Source organism: Squalius cephalus (genome assembly GCF_949319135.1).
Source record: "Squalius cephalus genome assembly, chromosome: 18".
Classification (NCBI taxonomy): domain Eukaryota; kingdom Metazoa; phylum Chordata; class Actinopteri; order Cypriniformes; family Leuciscidae; genus Squalius; species Squalius cephalus.
In genome coordinates, this window is record NC_137139.1 from 5,880,670 (window position 1) to 5,897,674 (window position 17,005).

Here is a 17,005-nt window from a genome sequence, read left to right on the forward strand (position 1 = left end):
TCCCAAACTATCCTTAATCAGTGTGGAAACACACGGGGTGAAACCCTTTTCTAAGAATATACTATGGGTTATCTACTCAAAATATATGTATAAGTTTAAATCCGGTGTTTAAAATCTGTCTGGTGGCCGCATGAATAGACTTTGGGGAGAGCTGATGATACTATAGCAGGAAGCATGCCCTTTGATTTTGGAGACTTTTTTGTTAAAGAACCTACAAGTTAGTTCTCCCAAAAGAATTTCTCCCATCTAGCGGTGAAATTGTATTTTGCATTTTAACGAATAGTGCTCTCTAGCGCTTTGCTTTTCAAATGCGTGTTGCAACTGCGGTAGCCGTTATGTGCCAAGAAGCTATGACAACATGTCTTCCAATAGCACATCATCGAGTTGAACTATATGTAGTGGGACGTATATAGCCCACTGTAATTAAATTAATGTGCGTGGGGTAGTGCGAGTCCAATCACAAACTTGGTGGTACCGTATAAAAGAGAGGACCTGTAGTCACTCTTGTGTGTGTGTGTTTGCCGGTTTGGTGTCGCGTCATTGCCCGTGGGACCGCCCCTCTTTCTCCTAGTGCTTCCGCTTTCAGGATTGTTCGCGGCCGTTGGCGGCTCCGGCTCTCCTGTTACATGCCTCTATTGCAGTCCCGTGTCTCATGATACTTTGAGCTGCGGGGATCGTTCGCTGTGTGAGCCTTAAGTGGCGGCTGCTCTTCTTCGCCGGCCTCTCTGGCATTCCCGTGCTTCGGAGGGATGTTGTGTCCCGTGTCCTCTATACACCGAGTTTGTGAATGAAAGGAGCTGAGGCTTTGGGGCAGACCACTAGTAGGCCCGTGTGTGGTGGTAGAGAGCTCGTCACAGAGTGCTGTGTGATTATTTCTTGACTTTATTGCAGTGTGTGTGCTGTTACTTGTACACGGGGTGTTGAGAGTGATATTGAAGCCTTGGGCGTGTGTCTGCCATCAAGCCTCGGCCTCCTTTGGATTATGGTCTCTCCTGCATGTGTTTGTTGATGATTCTCAGCTTTTATATATTTTAAAAATGATTGTATTTAAATAAAAACTTTTGTATTATTGGTATCCACGTCTCTAGCCCTTTCTTGCTAATTACGTTCCTGTGTATCCTTTACCAATTCTTAGTAGTAACATCTATATTTCCCTATTAAATAGGGTGGCGTAGTCATGTGACGCTAGAGGCAGTGTTTCTATATTTGCCCCAAGTGTGAAGGGCCAAGGTCCCGCTACATATACATGTTCTACTGTTATGCTGCCTATATAATGATTTACACAACCAAGCAATGAAAAAAGCTTGTCATTTAGACCGTCATTTTGACTTACCTGTCGAGAAGAAAGCAGGCAACTTCCCTTTCAAAGTCTTTCTCCTTCATTAGCTCTTTCCACCTGGGGAAAAGCTATCCCGATATTTATTTACATCCCGATAAATAAAAATTTTGCTTTTTGGCCACAAGGATTCCTTCTCCTGTGGCTCTGCACAAGTATGATCCTGCATTATATTGTCCCGTGCACTGCAGCCTTTCAAATTTTCCGGGGTAGTGACAAGCGCCTCTCACTGATCTCCTTGTCCACTTTAGCCGGTCTCAGGCAGCCGGCTCTGAACGAACACGCGTTGATGAAACGTGTTGAGGTAGGCTAGTGCTTTTTGTCCCTCTCTGCCATTACAGTTTTTCAAGATGGCGGAACGACATGGAAGCTTCCATGGACTTACCCGTCCCATGTAAATAAAGATAAGAAATGTTTAGCTTACAAGGATAAGTCAGATCATTGGCAGAGGTCATTTTACACCAATGAGGACATATTTATGAATAAAGACAATGATTTTAGCTAATAAAATACCATTTTTTCAACCGAGCGAATCTGCACATGAGAGGCCTTCAGAAGTCATAACTTCAGGGCTAGGTCAGTTGGCGAAAACACTGCATGTGTAAAAATCAAATACTGTATTACACTTTTCAAAGGATAATCTAGCTTTAAAGTTAGAATTAAAAGTAACCAAAACATATCTTCATACTTGTTGTGTTCTTTTTGCTTTATAAATGTATTTTGCTTATTTCTACAAATATGGACTGAATACACGGTTAAACAAGATAATCATGCTACCCAATATGTCTAACACAACATTTTTAACAAACTAAACCATGATACCAGATGATTTTTTGACAGTTTTCGGCATAGTTTCAGGCGTAGTGCAACCATGCAATGTTCGAGAAATCTAATATCGGTGTAATCTTTGCGAGGTCTCACTCACAACGCACAACTTTTGTGTTGGCTGATCCAGACATAGCTTTACTAAAATAAAATATTATGGAAGTCATTGCACTGTAATTGTAAACCATATTTTATTTATTAATATTATGGTTTCATGTTGATTTAAAGTTTTTTGTTATTAACTAATACCTTCATCTTTTAACTTACACTTCAACATCCAGCACAAAATGAAAGAGATATATGAGCTAAGGATGTCCTCTGACCCCAAATAAATTGATAGTGGAATGTTCGCAATCTACAATATACAGGTAGATATTCTCCTACTTAGTATGTGTGTAAATAGTTGTGCTTAAATCTTTGGATGTATTTTTACACACCATAGTGATGCAAAGTTCCACAACCTATGAACTAACTTTAAAACATTATCTTTAAGATTCAAAAAACCAAATCACTAAGAATTTGTGATACACAAATAAATACACAAAAGTTTCCAAATGATGGTTTTATTACCCCACTAGATTTAGTCATCTTGTTCAGATAGCAGACGACACTGGTTCACATTTTGTATGTTGGACTGTATGTGTTTTAGGTGAAGACGTTTCTTTGAGAGCCGTCAACATTCAGTGTTTATAGAAATAAATGACGATCAAGAATTTAAGTGATAGTCTTTCTGTTTGTGAACTACATTGATACTTTGTTTAGTGCAACTTTCCCTCTATCTACGAATCACACAAAGTATGAGTAACAAAGTTACACTTAAACTATTACAACAGAATCACATCTGACTATTGCACCGAGAGATGCATATTCATCAAAACTTGAAGCTGTTAAACAAAGTTCCACACTTTGGTGAAACCTGCAAATAAAATTGCACCAAAAGTAAATTCTAGAGGTCAACTGGGTTAAAAGTAAATGCATCATCATGAGCCATTTAAAACAAATACAGAAAAGCCACTATAGTGATCAGTTTTAGTTTTTGAATGTCTGTAATTGACATCTTGTTTCTTTTTGTTTTTGTACAGTTTGCAAAAAGTATATAGTCTCAGAGCGTGGTCAAACATGTTCATATAGGAATGTATGAAAAACATGAACAAATATTGCATAAAGATAATTAAATTACGGTCCTTCTAATATGAGACTGTTTAAGACTAAACAAATCATATTTATTTTAGAACATCTTTCTGCTATGTCTACGAAACATCGACGTGAAAGATGAGTATTGCTGTTTTTTCTGTTACCTATAAAACTATTACACTTCAAACTCATCTAACTATTACACAGTTATTTTGTTTGTGTGTGTGTGTGTGTGTGTGTGTGTGTGTGTGTGTGTGTGTGTGTGTGACAAAACAACAGTTAAGCTAATGAATTACAGTTGATACGTGGTATTTTTACGTGAAAGGAGGGTTGATTCATTTTTTATTCTGTCCACACCAATACTTTGAGTTTTATGCATCGGTCTTTTAGGCCCGATCCAGAATACAGACGTTGTGTTTTATGTCTTAATGATTGTTCTTCTTTTTATGATCTTCTTTTTATTCGGCATAATGCCGAAATGTTTTAACATATCGTCAATTTCAATGGTTAGATAAATCATCTAACTATTATATGTGAAACAAGCACAGTCGCATTAAAGTCGGATTCTTGTTTATATTGAACATTGTTATTGAACCGCATGTTTAACAGCGCTAGTGTTCTCGGCCTCATCAAATTTCACACAAGTCACATAGTTTTCACCGGAGCATACCGACTCTGAAACAAGACTTTGTTTAAAAGATTTTGTTTGCATTTCTTCTGAAACACCCTGTTCTGAAATTGTTTACCACGGTTTCATTTTTAACATCACTAGCGTAACACTTATCGTATTGCCGCGTGTGATTGTAATGTTTTGTATGCCGTTTTCTTTACACCTTCCCCCGGATATGTGTTTCCTACAGTTAGCTGTAATGTTAGTGAACTCTAGGTCTTCTCTTTGTTCATATATGACAGTATTCACATGAATTGGTTTGATTTGATAAAATGATGGTTTAAACCATCATCTTCATGTGAGACATTTACATTATATTATTATTATACCGTCCTAGTTTTTAAATAGCGCTAAAATGTATATTTTATATTTTAACCCTTTATGCGGATATAGAATACCGCACAAGGTTCTCTGTTCTCTGGATCTATGTTTTTAAAAATACCGCGAAACAAAGACGCATCTTTCTATAAGCGACCCTCAAAATCTGTGCATACAACAAAACACATGTATGTGTACGATGATTTATCAGAAAATTACTTTTGTTTGAAGAAAAACTTAAATCAGCTGGTGCTTGATAACTATTGAAGTTATTAAACACCCCTGAATTCGGTAATGATGCGTTTAATGCGATATTGATTTTAATTTTAACTCAGTGCGCTAAAGGTCTATTGGACTTTAACATCTTAATAGTTAACTTAAAGCATGCGCAAAATGAAATACATCCTAACTACTTTCTAAATGTTTGTTACAGAACTTATGGTGAACAATTCACCAATGCATATGTTTTAAACGTCTAATGTTTAATCAGATTTTGTAACTGGATCGAGTGAAAATAATAAACTTCTCTCTGGAGGCATGACTTCTTGTATCCTTGTTTTTATTCATCAAGTTAAATGTAAATTTGCAAATCCAAATGATAGGAAAACTTTATGATAGGAAAGTACGGACAGCGCCTTTGACCAAGCCTCTACATATGGGGCACTTGCGCAGAGAAGACGCACATTCTTTGCACACAACTAGGTGACCACAGGGGATGAAGACAATGTTCACTTCCTTATCCATGCAAACTTTGCATGTGCGCTCCTCTTGAAGTCTTCTTAACTGTTCCTCCATAGGCAAGTCTGAAAGATCTTGACTCGGGGATGCAGCTTCATTTGCCTGGGCCATCAGTTCTCTCAGCAGGCAGACATCATTCTTCTTGATCCAGTTGCAGAAGACTTCTGCTGCTGCATTTCCTTTCGACAGGACTAACTCAATGAGCTGCCCTGTCTGCTGCTTGACTGTAGTGCAGTTACGAATTATGCCATACTCTTTCTGTGAGATGACGTTCTCCTCTAGAAGATGGTCCATTAAGCTCGGCACACTTTTTAGTTGCTGTGACATGGCAAGATGATGTTTCTTAAGAAAAGTAAGAAACTTACTTTCTCGCTCCTCCTCTCTCTTCTCATCTTCTGCACTTAGTAAATCAGACACCAACTCTTGAACGGTTTCGTAATTTTCTCCACTTGCGAGGATTTTGCTTTGAACGGTTTGCTTCACCACAGGATTGTTCATCATCACGGCATCTTCTGAACGGTCTTCTCCAGGACCCAGGTGTACAACAGCTGGATCAACAAATTATCTTGAGTCGCTGTCTCCATTAGTCAATAGCTGTTCAAATAGTCTTGGAAATCTTGCTTGAATCTGATGAACAAACTCTTGGCCCTTTTCTTGCAACAGGTATTCACATCTTGGAAACCACTTAGCATGTTCTCTCCATGGATCATCACCAGACTCCCAACATCTGAGTCCGCCATCACAACAAAAGCACTTCACGTCATCATTACGACCAACATAGTAAAAACCAGCCTTAGCCAATTGGTCTGGTCGAACAGTTATTCTTGAGGGCCAGTTGACAAATGTGAGCAACCTTTCTTCACACTGTTGCTTTGCAGAGTTAGATCCATTGGAAAGGCCGCCACCAGATAAAGGTACGTTTTCTGCACGGTCACCTCGAATGAAGCGGCAGTTGGGGTAATGCCTCTGGTGCTCTGATGCTGCCCGATCTCCCGGTTCCCAGTTGCTAAGCTGGCCTCCACAACTGAAGCAAGCCACTCTGTCTCACTGGCCAAGGTAGTAGAAACCGCTTTTGGCAAGTTCGGCTGGAGTTACTGTAGCAAGAGTCCAATTCTGAAAGGTGTCTAGGCGTTCCAGTTCCCGACGCATGCCAGGATTGTGACAAGTCGGAGGTCGCTGGTGAGACATATCCTCAACTCCACGGGAGGAAATGGGGCTGGAGAGGGCCAGGTTGCTGAATGCCGTGTTTAACCCTCTGAGGTCGACAAACGCGCGGGCGCGTTTTGCTGGATTTTCTCCACATTGTAGCACTATAAATTTAAATTACTCAGTCATTTATAGTCATACAGAAAAAAGAAATATAAAAAAAGAATCTGTGATATTTCTCCTTTTGTATGTGTCCACTTGCAATCAAACCAAAACATTGTGCTTTTGTAAAATAAAGAAAATAAACAGGGTGTGCGTTCTGCCTCTCCGTCGCGGTGAACTTTTTTTTCTTGAGCACGTCTATAAACTGAAACAAAACTCAGCGAATACTTGTCACACATTTATGAGCCATATACCTTTATAAACATTTAAGTGTGTACTTTTAAATGATCGGATTCAAAACGAAAACAAATATTCTCTGTTTAAGTAATTTGTATAAAACCAACAAGATGTCCAGCTTCTCAAACGCTTCCTCATTACAGTTAATTTGGCCACGCCCACTCGCGCAAAAGATATTCACATGCAAATCTCCACATTGACCGCGTCTCGCTCATTACCTCAACAACAAAACACTTCACTTCACTTTTCGTCGAGTTTGAAAGACGTGCCTGAGCTTACATTGGATTTAGGCTACCTCAGAAGAAAAAGAACGTGATTTGAAGACAAGAAAGGTGTAAGGTAAGAAATTCTTACATATTAGTTTGTTATTGTTGCATAAATGTCACGTTGCAGTTGAACTGTTGCTAGATATATGGGGAATATTATAATATTTAGACCCGTGTTTACTGTTACTGTGTTTGTGGATATCTGCTCAAACGTAGATATGTATATGGTAACCATAATGTTTTATATTTGAGCGCGATCGCGTTTGAATGTATCATGTTTTGCAGCGCGATCGCGTTTGAATGTATCATATTTTCCTGCGCGATCGCGTTTGAATGTACACATCATTTTGGATGAAAGCAAAATGCACCAAACAGCTTCATGTTTTTATTATTTATCTCATTTCATATCATATCATCATAACGGATGGAAACATTTGAAGTGACATGATAATCAATATATTTTTCTCTAGCTTAGTTGTTGTTACTGAAATCTTTTGGAAGATTTATACTGCTATAGGTTATTTATTGTTATTATTATTTTATCCGGCACTGCACATATACCTTATGCCTACAAGGCACAACAAACCTGGTGTTCATTATATTATATATTGTTGGAAACATTTGTGTGTGTGTGTGTGTGTGTGTATTCTGTGAATTTTAAAAAGGAATTTTAAAAAGCAATTTTAACCAGAAAAATCTAATATTTATTTCCAAAATCGTGCAGGCCTTTCTCTTGATATCAGTATGTTCACTTTTTTTTTTTTTTTCAGGGCCCAGATGCCACTGAGGACTTCAACATTCACATGAGTCTTTGTACGTGAACACGGTAAAGTGAAAATCTTGGAAATTAAAGGTATGTACAATGTTTTTAGGAATGGCACAAAGGTCTCTGTCTTTGAAGTGCTTTTTTGGCATTTGTTGTGTATCTTTGGATTATGTTGTGTTGTGAATAAATCCAAACAATTTAAAAGCCATTCTTTTTTAAATCTCCTCATTTACAGTATTGTGCAAGGTTGCTCAGAATGGCAGGGCCTGATAGCTCCTAATAGGGCCGTTAGGGGAGGTTCTTTGTCTTTCTCAGGTGAGAAAAGCTTACATATTAATGAGCTCCCGCATAAAGCTTTCTAACACAAAACACGTCGTAAAATTTTTAAATCAATATATTGTCTTATCTGAATGAGCAGTCAGGGTGATTTTCACATAGTTTTGCAGCAAATATTCTAGGCTACGTCATACAATTTTCAAAAGTCTTGTGAAGAAATAATCAGTATGGGTTTCATGGCCTTATTTCAGTGAGAATTTTTTTTTTGTATTTTCACAAACCACGCATAAATGTCATTATCTCAAAACTACAAACTTTTACATACATGCTGCTGATATATTATTGTAGCAGAGTTTGTGCTGAATACAGTGTAATTAGACTTTAGCCATGAAAATGTCACAAGTAACAGAAATAACCAGAAATGTCAGAGCATGTCAGAACACCTCCAGGGCCCAGAAAACAGCTCAGACCTCAGAGGGTTAAGTAACCCACCTGCTCCTCCATTTGGCCTGAAATGGATGCCGTGGTGGTTGATGTTACGGCTGTCGCAGGGTTGGAAAGCTGTAAGATGGCTACGTTGCGAAGCGGGGGAAAAGGCAGAGTGAGAGGACGACAGGAGGTTTGCGGTGGCGGGTAAAAATGTGACCACAGGGCTTGTCCACTCAAGCCCTTCTCTCTGCTGGACATCCCATGAGTAGTGTCTAGTCGTCCATGACAGAACACATAATCTTATTAAATACCCTCTATGATGCAGGAACCGATGCTAAAAACAAAATCATATATATATATATATATATATATATAAAATGTATACTATTATAATACTATTATTATGAGCTCAGACATTTTTTCATTCAGAAATTTTTATTTCAACATTATACTTTCGAGTATACATTGAAGAAATTTGAGTGAAAGACATTTACAGATGGTCTAACCAGAATAGAAAATCTCTGCAGGCTATCATGTTTTGTTCCAGGGTATAGTTGACCAGACTTTCAACTAATTCACCAACGTCAGTTTTTGCATTTTTTGACACCAGTGACACGCAGAGATCCGTTACAAATGTCCATATAGCGAGAATTTCTATGATTTCGAATTCGTCACAACATTCACGCAACACATCCAGAACTTTTCTGAGGATTACGCCATTTGGCTCTTTTACGTTAAAAAACATGGGCGTTACATCAGGCCATGGCTTTGTCAAGCCTCTTACGACTTCCATTTCATTTTTGAGATTTGTCACACGTTTGGTATCTTGCGCACAATCGTTTTTCATACCACACGCGGCATCGATGATCCTGTGCATCAAGCCAACCATCTGGCCTCTAAAATGATCTTTAAACATAGAGTCTAGAGTAGCTCTTAAAAGACACTCTTTGCCCGTGGCGCACTCACACGCCGGATGATACTTGTTCTCCATGCGTCGCCATTTTTTCAATTTTTCGAATAGTCCACTATTTGATGATGAAAGATGCTTTTCGTTCCTGGAATGTTCCTGGAATCGCCTGAGTGAGTCCTTGCGGCACAATCGTCCAGGGTTTGTGCGTGGAAGTTTGTGGTTTTGGGTCAGAAGCTTGAGTCTAAGAAGCGTAGTTTGCGTCAGGTTTTGGCTTTGATCATTGAGATGATGCAGTAGCGCAGCAGTCCGAGGCTAGTAGAGCTAGAGTACAGCTAGAGCATGTAATGCCCTGAAATATTTATCAGGACAACAGCTCACCCCGCCCCGCTGGAGGGGCTGAATAGGGGTGTCGTCATCGCTTAAAACACACCTCTTCACTGAGGCCTATGGGCTTTACCTCCCCTGACTTCACACCTCTCTCTTCTTATCCCCCTTCTCTTGTTGTTTGTTAAGCGTCCTTGGGTTCTGTGAAAGACGCTATATAAATTAAAGTTATTATAATAATAATAATTATTATTATTAAACAGCTGTATAGGATTAAAGGCATATGCATATGACAGAAGTGCAGCGATGGAGCGCGTGAACACGAGCAGTGTGAGAGGATTCCTGAGATCTTGCGACGATCTGACTGAGAAGATTCGATGTTTAATACAGAAGAAACTCATCAAGAAGTACTTGAGCAGGTATAAAAACCTATTTTATGTGTGGATTAAAGAATAGACAAAATAGGCATTTAATGAAGATATATTTTATATCATTGTAGAATGTATTTCTCTCTCACTAGCATATGGATACACAATCCCATGCATGCCAAACTATCATTTGGCATAACTAATCATTATCAACAAATTTTTTGATAAAAATAACTATAAAAGAGTTCCAAATGACACTTATTTTTGAGCCCCACACTTTTAAGCGCTCCAAAGTTCTAACTAGAGCAGGGGGCAGAGTTAAAAAGGAACTTTGTTGTTCTTGTCTAGCCTTAATTTACTGAAGGCTATGGATGTTAGGTAAATGTTTATTAAATTAATTCACACTATGTACACATTCATTATTAATCTTATGCCTAATATGATGAAAATGGCTGTTATTTGTTTCTTCTCCTCTCACATTAAATCATAATGTATTATATAGGCCTATTTTAAGTTCAAAAAGGTGAAATTAGAAAAAAGTTGATTAGTTTGCCTGATTATTTTTATCGTTGTTTAACAGCTGTCAAATATGAAATGTTTAGTTTAGCTACTTGCAACTTATCTCACACTTTATGACCGTTATCCCCCCCATTTTAACATTTTTTAACTCTTATGTTAAAAAGAGAAATTTTGACCACGTAATCATTCGGCCTTTGAAAAAGTGAATGTTTGAACTCTGGTGTATGCTAAATGAAAACAGGTGAACAGGTCTATGAATGCGTCTGCAGGTGTATCTGACCCTAACAACTAATGACCAACTTTATTTTTGCTATTGTACATACATTTTATTCTTCTAACTGTTTGTCTTTGGTTAACACAGCTGGAGAAGAACAACAGGAAGGTTGGAAGACACAGTAGAGGAACTACAGAATAAATATGGAGAGAAAACAGCATTAAAAAGGATCAAGTCCATAGTGAAAAAAATCAGAAAAAAGAATATCAAACGTAGGAAAATATTTTATAATTTACTTTGTTAGTGGTCAATATGTTTCTCAATCTTCAATAAGGTTTACTATAATGTTTACATGGTATTGGTTGTGTATTTAATTGTTAATTTATTTTTTTTAATTTTTTTTAACAGATGGTGCACATTCTGGAAACATGACAAATCAACAGCATAGTAATAATTCTACATCATTCAGACAGTCATTAATTCAGAACCCTAATCAGCCCAACTTAACAACTGACCAGAAGAATGGTGGGACAATAGTTGCTACAATCATGGTAGAAAACACAATATATGGTGATGTTAACATCAGTGCGGTGACTGACCAGGAAAATGGTGGGTCAATAGTTGCTCCAATCATGGTAGAAAAGACAATATATGGTGATGTTAACTTTAATGTGGTGAGTGTCTGATAATTTAAGAAACAGTTGCTTAGTTAAGAAATGATTTGTGTATGTTATATATATTTATGTATGAGTATATTTTTTGTTGTTCATGTTTTTCATACATTACCTATATGAACATGTTTGACCACGCTCTGAGACTATATACTTTTTGCAAACTGTACAAAAACAAAAAGAAACAAGATGTCAATTACAGACATTCAAAAACTAAAACTGATCACTATAGTGGCTTTTCTGTATTTGTTTTAAATGGCTCATGATGATGCATTTACTTTTAACCCAGTTGACCTCTAGAATTTACTTTTGGTGCAATTTTATCTGCAGGTTTCACCAAAGTGTGGAACGTCTCGGTTACGGATGTAACCCTCGTTCCCTGAGTAGGGAACGGAGACGTTACGTCGGATGACGACGAATGGGGTTTCGCTTAGAAATCCTATCATCTTCGAGTATATAAAACAAGCCAATGGCAAAGAAATGCCATGGGTCTGCGGAATTTGCATAGCGTAACTCCGCCCCACCCTGGGGGTATAAAGGAAGTGCGCTGGCAACATGCAGATATGTCTTCGCTGAGGAGCCGAGACTGAACTCAGGCGTTTCCAGCGGTACAGCGGAAGTGGCAGGGAGACGTAACGTCTCCGTTCCCTACTCAGGGCACGAGGGTTACATCCGTAACCGAGACGTTCCCTTTCGTTGTCACTCCGAGTTACGTCGGATGACGACGAATGGGGTTCCCAGTGTAATCACGCCACCTCTCGACTGTCTTCCAGTGCCCTGCGTAAGTCTGAGCTCCCTGTCGTGAGACTAGCACGGACGAAGGAGTCCTACTTAACACAGGAATACCAAGGTACACTGGGAAGCATATCCAGTGGAAATATGCAATCATGCCCAACCCGAAGGGGGGGACTTAGAATACACATATGACCCCGAAGGGCTGCATACGGAGTAACACTGAGGTGTCCAGCCGCAGGTGGAATATTTCAACCCCAGGGGTGGCAAGGTGGCTTGCCAAGGGAAAGACACATGCTCAAAGAGGCTTACAGTGGAATACACATGTGGGGGTCGCCCAGAGGGGGAACCATGCACATGGAGGCACCTAGCCAAGCGCGAAGCTGCTCAGTTGCAAAACTCTGGCGTTGACGTCGTCAGTGCTGGAGGAGACTCAGGGCTTATTAGGCTCACCTGAGGAAATATCGCACGTATCCCGTCCGTGGAGAGGAATGGCGAGCAAGCGAAGACACCTGAGCAGGATCTCTTACCGGCTAGTTGAAGCGAGTACATGAGAAGAAACTGGCTCCACTCGGAGATTATAGAATCTCGCGAATGTGTTAGGTGTCGCCCAGCCTGCAGCTCTGCAGATGTCTGTTAGCGAGGCGCCATGCGCTAGAGCCCAAGAGGATGCCACACTCCGAGTGGAGTGGGCCGTCACACAAAGGAGGCATGGTCGACCTTGCTGCTGGTATGCCAAAGCAATGGCGTCCACTATCCAGTGAGACAACCTTTGCTTGGAGAGAGCCTTTCCCTTCAGCTTCCCACCATGACAGACAAAGAGCTGGTCTGAGGTCCTGAAACACTGCGTCCTGTCAACGTAAGCACGGAGTGCGCGTACTGGACAGAGCAGTGCCAAGGCTGGGTCTGCCTCCTCCAAAGGCAGCGCTTGCAGGTTCACCACCTGATCTCGAAAGGGTGTGGTGGGAACCTTGGGCACATATCCAGGCCGGGGTCTCAGGATTACGTGAGAGTTAGCCGGCCCGAATTCCAGGCACGCTTCGTCAACCGAAAATACCTGCAGGTCCCCTACCCTCTTGATGGAGGCCAATGCAACCAGGAGCGCTGTCTTCATTGACAGGAACTTAAGCTCCACTGATTGCAGAGGCTCAAAGGGAGCACTCTGCAGGGCAGTTAAAACCACTGAGAGGTCCCAAGAGGGTACGAGGGGAGGACGAGGAGGATTCAATCTCCTGGCTCCCCTCAGGAACCTGACGATCAGGTCGTGCTTTCCTAAGGACTTACCATCGACTGCGTCGTGATGTGCGGCAATGGCGGCAACATACACTTTCAGGGTGGAGGGAGACAGCCTTCGCTCCAACCCTTCTTGCAGGAAGGAAAGCACAACACTGATGGGGCATTTCGTGGGTTCTAGATTTTTAGAAGAACACCAGTTGGCGAAGAGGTTCCACTTCAACGCATAGACATGTCTCGTGGACGATGCTCTAGCGGAAGTGATGGTAGCCACCACCGCTGGTGGTAGGGTACTCAAACCTGCCTCGTGCCGTCCAGGAGCCACACGTGGAGGTTCCAAAGATCGGGACGAGGGTGCCATAAGGTGCCCCGTCCCTGAGAAAGCAGGTCCTTCCTCAGGGTAATTGGCCAGGGAGGTGCTGTCGCGAGGAGTACGAGTTCTGAGAACCAGGTGCGGTTGGGCCAGTACGGGGCAACCAAAATTACCTGCTCCTCGCCCTCCCTGATCTTGCGCAAAGTCTGCGCAAGAAGGCTCACTGGGGGAAACGCATACTTGCGGAGGCCCCGCGGCCAGCTGTGCGCCAGTGCATCCGTGCCGAGCGTGCCCTCGGTCAGGGAATAAAACAGGGCGCAATGGGACGAGTCGTGGGAGGCAAACAGGTCTACCTGTGCGTCCCCGAACTGATCCCAAATCAGCTGAACCGTCTGGGGATGGAGTCGCCAATCTCCAGTGAGAGGCCGAAGCCGAGACAGCTCGTCGGCCGCCTGGTTCAGGTCTCCCGGGATATAAATGGCACGAAGCGACCTCAGATGCTTCTGACTCCATATGAGGAGGTGGCGGGCGAGTTGTGACATACGGCGGGAGCGCAGACCACCTTGACGGTTGATGTACGCTACAGTCGCGGTATTGTCCGATCGGACTAGTACGTGTTGACCCCTGAGCAACGCATGGAAGCGGTGCAGAGCAAGACGTACCGCCAACAACTCGAGGCAATTGACATGCCAAAGGCGCTGGGGTCCTGTCCAGGAGCCCGCGGCAGCATGTCCATTGCACATGGCGCCCCAGCCCGTGGTGGAGGCATCTGTTGATACAACAACATGCCTGGACACTCGTTCCAAGGGCACTGCGGCCCGAAGAAAACTGAGGTTCGACCACGGGGTGAAGGTCTGACGGCAGGTCGGAGTAACTGGTACTCGGAGCGTGCCGTGGTGCCATGCCCACCTCGGGACTCGATCGCGAATCCAAAGCTGAAGTGGTCTCATATGAAGCAACCCGAGCGGCGTGACTGCGGCTGCGGATGCCATATGCCCCAGGAGCCTCTGAAATAGTTTCAGTGGAACCACATTCTTGCCCTCGAACTGACGAAGGCAAGTCAGCAGTGACTGCGCGCGCTCGCTCGTAAGCTGCGCGCACATGGCAACCGAGTCGATCTCCATACCGAGAAAAAAGATCCTCTGCACTGGGCAGAGTTTGCTCTTCTCCCAGTTGACCCGAAGGCCCAGACGAGCTAGGTGCCGGAGCACTAGGTCCCTGTGTTCGCAAACCTGATCTCGAGAGTGAGCTAGGATCAGCCAGTCGTCGAGATAGTTCAGGATGCGAACCCCGTGTTCCCGGAGGGGAACAAGGGCTGCCTCGACGACCTTCGTGAAGACGCGAGGAGACAGGGCTAGCCCGAAAGGGAGAACCGCGTACTGGTATGCCTGCCCCTCGAAAGCAAACCGTAGAAACGGTCTGTGTCGAGGAAGAATGGAGACATGGAAGTAGGCGTCCTTCAGGTCGATCGCTGCAAACCAATCCTGCGGCCGTATGCACTCGAAAATGCGTTTGGCCGTGAGCATCTTGAACGGCATCCTGTGAAGGGAGCTGTTCAAGACGCGCAAGTCGAGGATTGGTCGTAACCCACCGGATTTCTTCGGTACAATGAAGTAGGGGCTGTAAAAGCCGGACCTCATTTCGGCTGGAGGGACAGTCTCGATCGCACCCTTCGCCAGTAAGGTAGCGACCTCCGCTCTCATAACCGGGGCATTGCCACCGACCATAGTGAAGCGGACTCCCCTGAAGCGGGGAGGAGGCCGCGCGAACTGAATCGCGTAGCCGAGCCTGATGGTCCTCGCGACCCAGCGGGACAGCCTGGGAAGCTCTAACCAGGCTTCCAGGAACTGTACCAGCGGGGTCATACGGACCACAGACGTACCCTCGGTGGTGCAGCGAGGCGGAATGACCGGCCCAGGCGTGGGTGGCATAGCGGCCCGGTGCGGGGGCACGGTCATTAGCCGCGTCCTGCCAGAGGAGGCCAGGGGAGGACCAGCGTCCCACTGGGGCGTGCTCTGGCAGGGAACTGGCGACAGAGGGGGACGAGAGTGGCGAGGCTCGTGAGCGACGCGCACTGTCATCCGCGCACTCTGTTTGCTCAGAGATGGGGAAGTGAGTTCTTTCTTTAACTTAGGGTGCTGCTCGTCGTGGGACGAGCAGCGGGTTAAAAACCAAGGATTCTCCCCCGGCCCTCCACCGGGGGAAGGAGCGGCCCTGCTACCGGCTCCAGGGAAGAACTTAACGCCATCTCTGAGCAGCCCGTCTCAGGAGCGCCGCTTGGCCTGGCGTTAGCGGGGCACAGGGCGGAGACAGGCGGTGCTACCCTCCTGCGACCTCCTCGTGCTCTGAGCCAGTGAAGGCTCGAGGGGAGGAATCGCAGAGGGGCGGTATCGGCGGGAAGCAGGCTAAGGAGACCGCACGGACAGATGACCGTCGGTGCAGAAGGTCCTCAGCCTGCTTATAGAGTGACGAAGACTGTTGGGCGCAATCCTCAATCACACCGCCGACCAGGCTGCCCGTCTCAAGAGTGCTGCTTAGGCTGGCGTGGCAGTCTAAGGGGCGGAGACGGGCAGCGCCGCCCTCCTGCGACTTGCTCCTGCTCAGGGCCGGTGAAGACCCGAGGGGAGCAGCCGCACGGAGGGGGCCTTGGCGGGAAGCAGACTAAGGAGACCGCACGGATGGATGACCATTGGTGCAGGACCCGAGTCTACTTCAGGTGGTCGAAGCCACACCGCCAAAGAGCCCAGCCCGGGACATGGGGGAGCTTAGAATATGAACTCTCAGACACCCCCACATCAACCTGGCTAAGCCCATGTCTGGACCACACTAGTGGACATCACCTGACCCAGGATCACGCAGGTACTGATGTCGCCTGAGCGAGGTCAGCAGTGTGCGTGGCGGAACAACCAGGCCGGCATGGGAGGCATAGCGTCCCAGCATAGGGGCGTGGTTAGAGTTTCCACGTTCTGCCAGGGTTGGCCAGGGAAGGACTAGCGTTCCACTGCGGCCGGTTCGGACAGAACTCCCGGGACAGCACTGCATCGAAGGCGCAGGCGACACACAGCACTGCATGACCGTGCCACAATAGTGACAGGGAACATACAGCCCATGATCGCCGTGCGATCGAAAGCAGCGAAGGCGGAGGACAGCCGCGGGCCGCGAGAGTCCAGCGCAGGCGTCCTGATGCACGTCCGGGAGAAGCTTACAGCGCTCGGGGGGAGGGCGGGGCCACTCCAGCCGATGCTTTCAGCTGCCCGGGAAAGCATGGCTGACAGCTCTGGATCGGTCCCGGCAACGATGGGCAGATTACTGCACAAATCAGCAGCAGGAAATGCGATCTCGCTGGAAAACGCCGTCACACCAACACACTGAAGAGCCGCTCGTCTCGAAGAGATTTGAGATGACACTCAGAAGGCTT

At 44.4% G+C, this 17,005-nt stretch overlaps 1 pseudogene across 1 annotated transcript; it reads right to left on the bottom strand.

The window, feature by feature from the left end:
• Positions 1–4,892: 4,892 nt before the first annotated feature.
• Positions 4,893–9,294, bottom strand: LOC307145820 (putative inhibitor of apoptosis; annotated as a pseudogene). Its single transcript has 3 exons — positions 9,158–9,294; positions 8,367–8,575; positions 4,893–6,281 (listed from the first exon to the last, which is right to left on the bottom strand). The product of its transcript is annotated as a putative inhibitor of apoptosis (transcript).
• Positions 9,295–17,005: the final 7,711 nt, after the last annotated feature.